This window comes from Lonchura striata, chromosome 8 (genome assembly GCF_046129695.1).
Source record: "Lonchura striata isolate bLonStr1 chromosome 8, bLonStr1.mat, whole genome shotgun sequence".
NCBI lineage: Eukaryota > Metazoa > Chordata > Aves > Passeriformes > Estrildidae > Lonchura > Lonchura striata.
Genome location: NC_134610.1, coordinates 37626901 through 37635892, shown reverse-complemented (window position 1 = coordinate 37635892; position 8992 = coordinate 37626901). Strand labels below are relative to the sequence as shown.

At 46.2% G+C, this 8992-nt stretch overlaps 1 long non-coding RNA gene across 1 annotated transcript; it reads left to right on the top strand.

The window, feature by feature from the left end:
• Positions 1 to 1234: 1234 nt before the first annotated feature.
• Positions 1235 to 8008, top strand: LOC116183823 (uncharacterized). Its single transcript, XR_004148519.2, has 2 exons — positions 1235 to 1374; positions 7685 to 8008. It is a non-coding gene; the product is annotated as an uncharacterized LOC116183823 (long non-coding RNA).
• The last annotated feature ends 984 nt before the right edge of the window (positions 8009 to 8992 follow it).

Here is an 8992-nt window from a genome sequence, read left to right as displayed (position 1 = left end):
AAAATGCATTTGTTTTATGAGGAAATGACTAGGGAAATGGCAGCAGGGGAAGATGAGTGCTAAGGAATAAATGGCCACGAGGAATTGCAAATTCAGACATTGGAGATGGTGAGAATTTCTTCTGGCTAAATGAATGGGTGGAAAGTACTATTGTCCACAAGTGTAAACTTAAATATTGCTATTTTTAGACTTGTTATTCCTGTTTGGTTTTTTTTGTGGTTTCTTTGTGGTTTTTTTTGTTTTTTTTTTTTTTTTTCTCTCAGTTGGTTATTTTGGCTCTAGTGACCTGGAGGTGTGATTCTGTAGAAGCCTCAGATATGGCAGTCAAACCTCCTTTGCAGAGCGGAATCTGGTCTTTGGTGTGATTTTTTTGTGCCACTCATCCTATCCCTTAACAACTTTCCTACCAGCACCTTTCAGGCTTTGCTCTGGGCAAGCTTGACACATGTAAACAGACTACCAAGATCAGTGGAACGTTTCTTTTTTTATGCAGAGGATGGCAGTTTTGTTTGTCAAGGCTCTTGGTTTCTGCTTCCTTTGCCAGGTCTCCACTGCACTGATGTAAATTTGCTTTCCTCAAGGCCTTCATTTCTATTTAGCTGCTCTCATGGAAGCAACAGGATTCTTCCCAGTGAGGATGGTGAGGCCCTGGCACAGGTTGCCCAGAGAAACTGCGGCTGCCCCTGGATCCCTGGAAGTTTCCCAGGTTTGACAGGGCTTGGAGCAGCCTGGAACAGTGGAAGATGTTCCTGCCCATGAAGTGAGATGAGCTCTAAGGTCCCTTCCATCCCAAGCCATTCTGTGAGTCCAAATATTTATTCCAGCAAGTGTTTACAGGCTATTACATCTAAGTTGTGTATTCACAGATTCCGAATGTGTTTCAGCCCGAGAGCTTTAACAGTTCCCCATCTCAAACCTGCTTTTTGAAAGCAGTGCTATATTTAGCTGTTTTTTATTACCGGCAACTTCAGCAGTTGAAATTGGACCTTGGGGCTTCAAAGCAGCTGCTTGGTTAAGGAAGCGTTGCTGAATAAAAGCTCCCAGCTCCGCTCCCCTCCCCCTGCTTTACCGCACTCCCAGCTGTGGGAGCCCAGCAGCAAGGAAGGGAAGCTGGCCTTGAAGTGAATCTAAAGAGGAAAGAGAGTGGGAGGAGGAGAGGTGGAGCCAGCCGGGGAAATGCAATAGCAGCCCGCAGCGTGGGAAGATGAGAAAGCAGCAGCAAAGGCGCTGCTGGCTCAGCCTGTGTGCGGGTGAGCCCCGCGGGGCAGGGGCTGAGTGGAGGGGTGGACCAGGGAGTTTAAAGAGTGACACGCTCCGTGGAAAGGCAGGCATTACCCTCCTGCTTCTTTCTGGAGTAGCAATCGGTGGGAAAAGGTAAGGGGTGCAAGGAGGAAGTGAGCGAAATCAGTGCCGAATTCTGCTTAAAATACCAGCCTTTAATAAACAAGGGGTTGTGATAGCTGAAGGCTAATTGGAAGTCTTTGGTGTAATGCAGGAAGCAAAGAATTCTAAACAGAGTTGTGAGAATCCTGTAAGCATGATACTCTTATTTAATTGTATTCTTATTTTGGTTGTGTAACTGCTCTAAGCTGTCCCTGGCAATACATGTTTTAATCCTTAGTGCAGCTCAAGTGTTACTGTATTTCATGGCATGAAAGTGACTGTCAAATACAATTTTTTTTTAATTTACCTTTTTTTTTCCCCTAAGGGATCAGCAGGAGACAATACGATGGTGTTTACTTTCTATAGCACTCCTGCCTTCAGTAGAGAATAGGGTGGCTTTTAGCCAAGTCTAACACATTCAAGTTGAACTCCACATATTTTAGGCAGCTTTTGGTAAATAAATCAGTTTTAAAATGTACTGAGTAAAAGAATTGGGTTTAGTTCCCTTTGATCTGCTAAAAATTACTTGACTGCAACTTTGAAGGCTTGAAGTGAGTTGCAAGTATGTACAAAAGGAAACCAAATTGGGGTAAAACTTTTTAATATCTTTTAGAGTAGTGCCATACCTACTCTGCAGTCCCATTTTGCCAGACCACTACAGGTGCAATTAGTCCCTGCAGTAGCTAATGGCCCTCACCTTTCAGTGAGAGAGTATTTCTGCTCCCTTTGAACCAGTAGAAGGTGGGGCACAGAAGTGGCTGGCTCAGCTTTTCCATGCTGCTTGAAGTAGACCCTCAGTGTGGGGCCCTGTACCTCAGCCAGCATCTTACCTCTCTTTTATCTGAGATTTATGAGGCTGGCAATAGAGTTGGGGTTGAGTGGTTGTGCAAAGAGGGTGGCTGCTGGGACAGGGCTGGTTTTTTTGCTGTGCTGTAGTGCAGCCCCTCCAGCGCAGCTGTATCTTCCCTTGGTTACCAAGCCCACAGCTATTTAGGTAGTCCTGGGTAACAGCAGTGCTTTGCTTACCCTTTCTTTCCTTTGGCAATGGTAACAGACCAGTGACTCACTAGAAAAGACGCAAAACTTTCTTCCAAAGATTTTCAGAATTTAATGTGACTCTGAGCTTCATTCTGCCAGCCAAGTACTGCTAAAATGCTAAATCTTTCTTACAGGCTCACTTTGGGTACTAGAAGGCCACAATTGGATTACCCAAAGCCTTTTGTTTTCTAGGCTGAACTATCCCAATTCTCCCAGCCTTTCCCCATAGCAGAGGTGCTCCAGACCTCTGATCACCTTTGTGGCTTCCTGACTCACTCCAGCAATTCCACATCTTCTGCTGTTGCTCCCCAGGGCTGGGGCAGCTCTGCAGGTGGGGTCTCACCTGATCACAGCGGCAGAGGGGCAGAATCCCCCCTCCTCTGCCCCACACACTGGGGGATCAGACCAGGGCATGGGGGTCCAGGGCTGGGGCAGGTCCAGCTCTCACCCACCAGCACCCCCAGGTACTTCTCCCAGGGCTGCTCCATCCCAGCCTGGATTAATTCTAGGCATGGCTAGACCCGAGTGCAGCACCAGCACTTGGTCTTGTTAAACCTCGTGGGATTCCTATGGACCAGTGCTCGAGCTTGCCCAGGTCCCTCTGGATGACCCCATCCTTCAGGAGTGTCCCTGCCTCTCATCTTGGTGAGCTCTGCAAGCTCCAAGGGAGCTGATGCTGCTGCATGGTTTATCTGCAGGTTTACATTTTCCCCTTTTGGATCACCAGCTCTGTTTTCAGAGGAGCCTGCTGTTTATCCTGATTTCTCTATAGGCTCAATGAGCCCACACACTCCACTCTCTTCTTGCCTGTGAGTAGCAGATCTACTCTGTGAGTAGAGCAATGCTGCTGTAGGAGCAGCTTTCACCATGCTGCAGCTCAAGGCTTCATTTCCATATGGCTGGCTTAAAAGAGAACAGCTTTCCTTGGGCTTTCTCTAGTGGCAGAATGCCAGGCTCCCCCACCTTCCTGCTGGGGCTGTGCTGGCTTGCTGAATTATAGGATAAATCCACTTTTTTCCCCCTCCTTCCTAGTCCTCTGTTGAGGGCTTCATGCAAGCCCTTCTCTCTGAAAGACGTATTAGAAGCCTTGAAATGCATGAGAGTATCAAAGTGTGGTGTGAGAGAATAATCTACATAATCAGATTTTGGAGTTTATTTGGGCTTTTTGTACAGAAAAGGCCATGTATGGCATGTTCGGTGCTGAAATCTGGACTGTGACCTCCTCTTTTCATCCCTTTTTCTGTTTATTTAATCTGCAAAAAATGTCTCCTTTTGGCCTAACTGGCATGGAAAAAAAGTCTTGGAGGCCAGAGCAGAATTTGAAGTGACTCTTCAAGTCACAAAGGCCCAAAACAAATGAGGTAGATTTTTTTAAAGACAAAGTATCTATGCAAGCAAAGGGGGACCAGATGAGAAATAGGGAATAATTCAGCTTCTCTGGTCTGATGAGGTTTCAGGAGGCAATGGACCAGGTGAGTCTGGATTTGGATGTTATCCATTATCAGGCTTGGCTGATTTAAAGAAGGATTTTTATGGATGGGGCTGTCTTGTAGGTGGACTCAGGCTGTGGGTACACACCTCCAAAACATTTTCTCTTTGCAGTGGTCCTGGTACTGCTGGACTGGACAGCGAGGTGCTGCCTTTCCTGCAGGGATCAATAGCAATGAGCTAAATTTTGTGCTGGATGATTTCAAATTTGATGCAACCCAGTGATTTGCAGCTCAGAGTGGACTCACACTGACTTGCCCTTGAGGTCTCAGAGGAGATGCTGAAAAGGTAAAAAGGTGTTCCTGAGCAAGACGGGGTTGGCAGCCTTTGAGATTATTTTTTTTTTTAACAAATAACAGCATGAATGGGCACAAAATTCAGGATGCCATAATGTTTTGTGCCGTCTGTGACCTATTAGACTACGATCATGATGAGAACAACTAATGTTTAGTAACTCACTGCTTCAGACAACCTGGGAAGGATAAATCCAGAGTCATCCATCTGCGCTTTGCTGGAGCTGCTCTTGGGGAGGATCCTGCTCCTTTGAGGGAGCAAGGAATGAATATACAATGATTTCTCTAGCTGAACTTGTTTGTGAAATGCTGGCTTTTCCCAGGAAAGCACATACAAAAATAGCAGCCAGCCCTCTCTAGCCACGGAGCATATGTCTGTAGGCTCAGCTTTGAAATTCGCCAGTTGCTGCAGCTTCTCCAAAGAGGTTGAAATGCTTCTGTAATGGAAATGACCCGAACACTCCGGTTCGTTATTGCATTCCCCCACCTCTAGGCTTCTTAGTGGAGTCTGAGGCATTTAAATGAGTTGTATCAAATTGAATCCTTGAATTCTTCAGTGCCTCTGATGCCAGGGTGGGAGATCTCAGCTGTACCTCCTGAGCTGGTTTTGTGTCCCCACCGAGCAGATCCTCACAGCCTGAGCTGTGTGCAAACCCCTCTGGGAGCGCTGCACATTCTTTCCCAGCCTTGCCCTCTCATCTGGCTTATTCCTCAAGCCCTTTTTTTTTTTTTTTGGCAGGGCTTTAGCAAAATGCACAGAAATGCATAAGCTACTTTTCACCTCTGCAAGGTCTTCCTTCAGCTAAAAAACTGCATTTATTGTTCAACTCTCCCAAGCTGAATGTTTTCTTCAGTAATACAGAATGACTCCTGCTTTTGGCTGAAGTCTGTGTTAGGCCATTATAGAAATTAGGCAGCTGCCCAAAAGTCTGCCAAGGGGCAAAACCTACTTGCCATTAAAGCTTTTAACAAATGAGATTGGTAGGTAAGTCCATGACCACCTGGGCTCTTGTGCAGCAGGATTCCTGTGGACATCAAAACCCTGAACAAGTCTGATGTTTTAGATGTGACCTAATTGAAAATACAGCCAGTAATGAAATTATCATCAGGAAACAGCTCACCTTCTGTTGCTTAATTATATTTTCTTTGTATGTTTAGTCTGCCTTGGATAGCACACAGGTTTTCCCTTAATTACTCCTGTATGGTAATTGTCATGTAATTATGCTGTTATGAATATAATGTGCATGTATTATTGAGGGGCAGTGATTTATGGCATGTAAGCATATTATTAAAGTGTTATAGATGTTCTCCACGCAGTCCTTTAATGACAGGAGTCTCTCATAGCCGTGCAGAATTTTAATTTCTCAGTGTTTAAGGTCTCCTGTAATAATGCTGCTTCAATAGTCAATACTATGGGAATTACACTACTTGCTTGTGGTGAGGTATTTAATGGTCCTCATCATGCTTGCAAAATTTGCTAGTGCAGAAATAAATTGGGCATCGTGAGAGGACAAGGGAAAATGGCTTTAATCTGAAAGAGTTGATTTAGATGTGATATTGGAGAAAATTCTTCCCTGTGAGGGTGGGCAGCCCCTGGCACAGGGTGCCCAGAGCAGCTGGGGCTGCCCCTGGATCCCTGGCAGTGCTCAAGGCCAGGTTGGACTCCAAAAATCTCAGTGAGGAGTTGAAGCACTGGAAACCTGAGCACTGAGCTGATGTGAAGTTATTGATGACTGAGTGTGCTGAGCACTGTAGCATCCAGCAGCAGGTGGAAATCTGGGAGAACAATAATTAGTATATGATTAACCTTCGATCACAATTTAATTGTGCTTGTGGTGGTGGGTTTTTTTTTTGTTTGGTTGGTTTTTGGTGTTGTTTTTTTTTTTTTTTTTTTTTGTTTTTTTTTTTTTTTTTTTTTTTTTTCTCCAGGATGTTTCTCCATAACTTAATCTGTGAGTCCCCTACTACAATGTGCTTTGTGACAGAACTTCTGGTTTATCACAGGATTTGCCTTTCTTTTTAAGGCATTTTCAGAAGCTTTGGGCTGTGTTGAAGGGACAACAAAAACTGTAGGCTATGTTTAAGTGCTGGTCTCTGAAACAGCAGTTAAACCCTTGCTTGCCCTGGTGGAAGCAGAGGAAATCAGTCCCAGAAATTCCTGGCTGGTGAAATAAACTGCCAGGAGGAGAAGCAACCACTTGGCAAGACCTTGTACAGCAAGTACTTTATGATGGGTGAATGTAAGTTGAAAGAAAGGCTTTCTGAGAACACTGTAGTTCCTGGAATTAACATTTTCATCCTGGATTTGTGGCGCATATTGTACAAATGAAAGTTGTATCAGGAAAAATACATCTTCCATTTTGTGCCAATGCAAAAATGCTACTCCTGTGTTATATTCCCAAATTTAGCAAAACCAAAGTGACTGGATAGAACTCAACTGCAGCTGCCTCTTTGCAATGGGACCAAGACTGAGGCAATGAAGTATGACAAAACCATGCTGGCAAACGCATTTTTATCCTGAATTAAATTTGTCTGTGGGCTTTGGCTCAGTGCTCTGCACAAAGGGTGAAACTGGCTGTGAAGAGGACAAAGAGCTCATCACGAGCACATGGAATTGCTCTGACACGCTGCACAGTGGCTTTGCACAGCCTGGGTTTGCTGCAAATGTGAAAGAGCAGGATTGATAAGTTATTAGTCCCAGCTCAGGAGGCAGGCAGATGATGCCATGCAAGTCCCATGCTCAGTGTCCTGGTGGCTGCACAGAGCCATGTTGGGAGGGTAAATTGTGAGAAACGCCTATGACTTGTTCTTTTAAATTTTAAAACTTTATTAGTAATAAAATAGTTATAAAAAGCGTAATCGCATTAGAGTAATAAAAATTTGGACAGTGAGGATTAGGACACTACGAGACAATAAAAAGCAAAGAATTATGGATGTCCAGATGTTTTTGGGCACTGAGCTGCCAAAAACATGCCTTGTTAACAAAGGAATAACCCTTAAAAGCAACAGCCTGTTGCATATTCATATATCTCATACATGATGCATAAATTCCTTGCAAATTAAGAACTTTTCTGGTTTTTGTCAACTTTTTCTCCTTAATTCTGGTGGTTCCATAAAGATGGAGAGAAGGTGGAAGAATGTTTGTCTTTTCTGATAAGGAGGCAGTAACTCTTTAGGTGTCCTGTCCCTGTTGTTATGAACAAAACAGCCTGGCTGGGACACTTGGCTTGAACAAAGTACTGACACTGAAATGTTATTTAGCTAATTGATTCTGGGAATCACCTACCGCCCCACCCTCACTACCATTCTAAGACTTGGATGCAAAATAGGGAGACCAGTGGAATCATAGGAGGGCGTTTTGGGGATGAAAACACCCCTAAATGGAAGGCTGGGCACAGTGGAGGGGGCTGGATGGGTGAGCTGGTTGGGGAAAAGGGAACCCCATCCCTGGTCTGTGTCTGACCTGTCACCATAACCTGCAGAGGACCAGGCTGGACTGGGCTGTGGGAAGCAGGAACAAGGAATCAGACACTCTCCCTGGTGTTAGCAGGAAGGCAGGAGTGGGATAGCTGCTGCTGGATCTTGGCATCAGGCTGTGCACATCCCCCCACCCTTTGGCTACCAGTGTGCCAGGAGGGAAGGAGAGAGGATGGGGGACTGCAGATACAGACTGGACACCTCTTCACCTCCAGCTACCAGCGTGCCACAGACACTCAGGGACAGACTCTGCAGCCTTCTCACCCTTCGGCTACTGGAAAGCTACAACAGCCCCCTGCCGAGCTGACTTTTTAATAAAGAGCTGAACATTAATAAAGGCATAGACCCTGTTCATTTCAATTTGGGGGCTCGTCCGGGAGAGCCACACCTGAAGGGGATCCCTGGACAGCTGGACAGCTCGACCACCGGCTTCGAGGGACCCTCGGGATTTGCTGGCTACCGGACCCTACGATCAGCGTGAGACGAGCCACGCGGACGGGATGAGCCACACGTAGGGCCAGTGAGAGGGACCCGCTAGTACCGCGTTTCCGGCCGGGAATGGGGGGAAGTGAGTGGAACAGAGGAGTGACTGAGGGGTCTCCTTGGAGGTAAAGGCCCTCCTCTGGGCATGTGGAGATTCTCTAGGGATAAAGTAAGTCCCTGGCAATCAGGGTGAGGGGGTTGTCCACAGCAGGGCAGGTGGGGAAGGAGGTCCTGGCAGGTAGGGGACAGGTCTTGGCAAGGTCTTAGCAAGAAGGGTGCATGTCCTGGCAATAAGAGGCCATGTCCTGTCAGGCAGGGGGCAGGTCCTGGCAGGTAGGGCATGTACTAACAGGCAAGGGACAGGTCCTGGCAAGAAGGGGGCGTGTCCTGGACGACAGGGGCATGTCCTGGCAGATAGAGTATAGGTCCTGGCAGGCAGAGTAAGTAAGCAAGTAAAGGAGTGAGAAGAAAGGCAAGCAGGCTAAGCCTAGTAGGAGAGTCAGGCGAGGGGACTTGGCTGGAGTTCGAGTGTAAGGCTCGGCAGGACGTTCGACCTTACCTCGGCAGGGAGACCAAGCTTCCTAAGCCTAGTAAGGAGGTTGGGCAAAAGCCAAGTAAGATTTGGGTCGAGACCTACCTGGGGTCCAGGCCTAGAAAGTCCATCAAGAAGTCCAAAAAAGAACAGGAAAGCAGAAGACAATATATGTGAGTGTGATTAGTGGTTATCCTAGGCAAGAGACAGAGATAAATGCCAAGAGTGGGAGGTTACCTCGAAGAGATTAAGTTCAGTCAAGAGATTTAAAATACTAAGTTGTGGGAAGGAGCCAAAT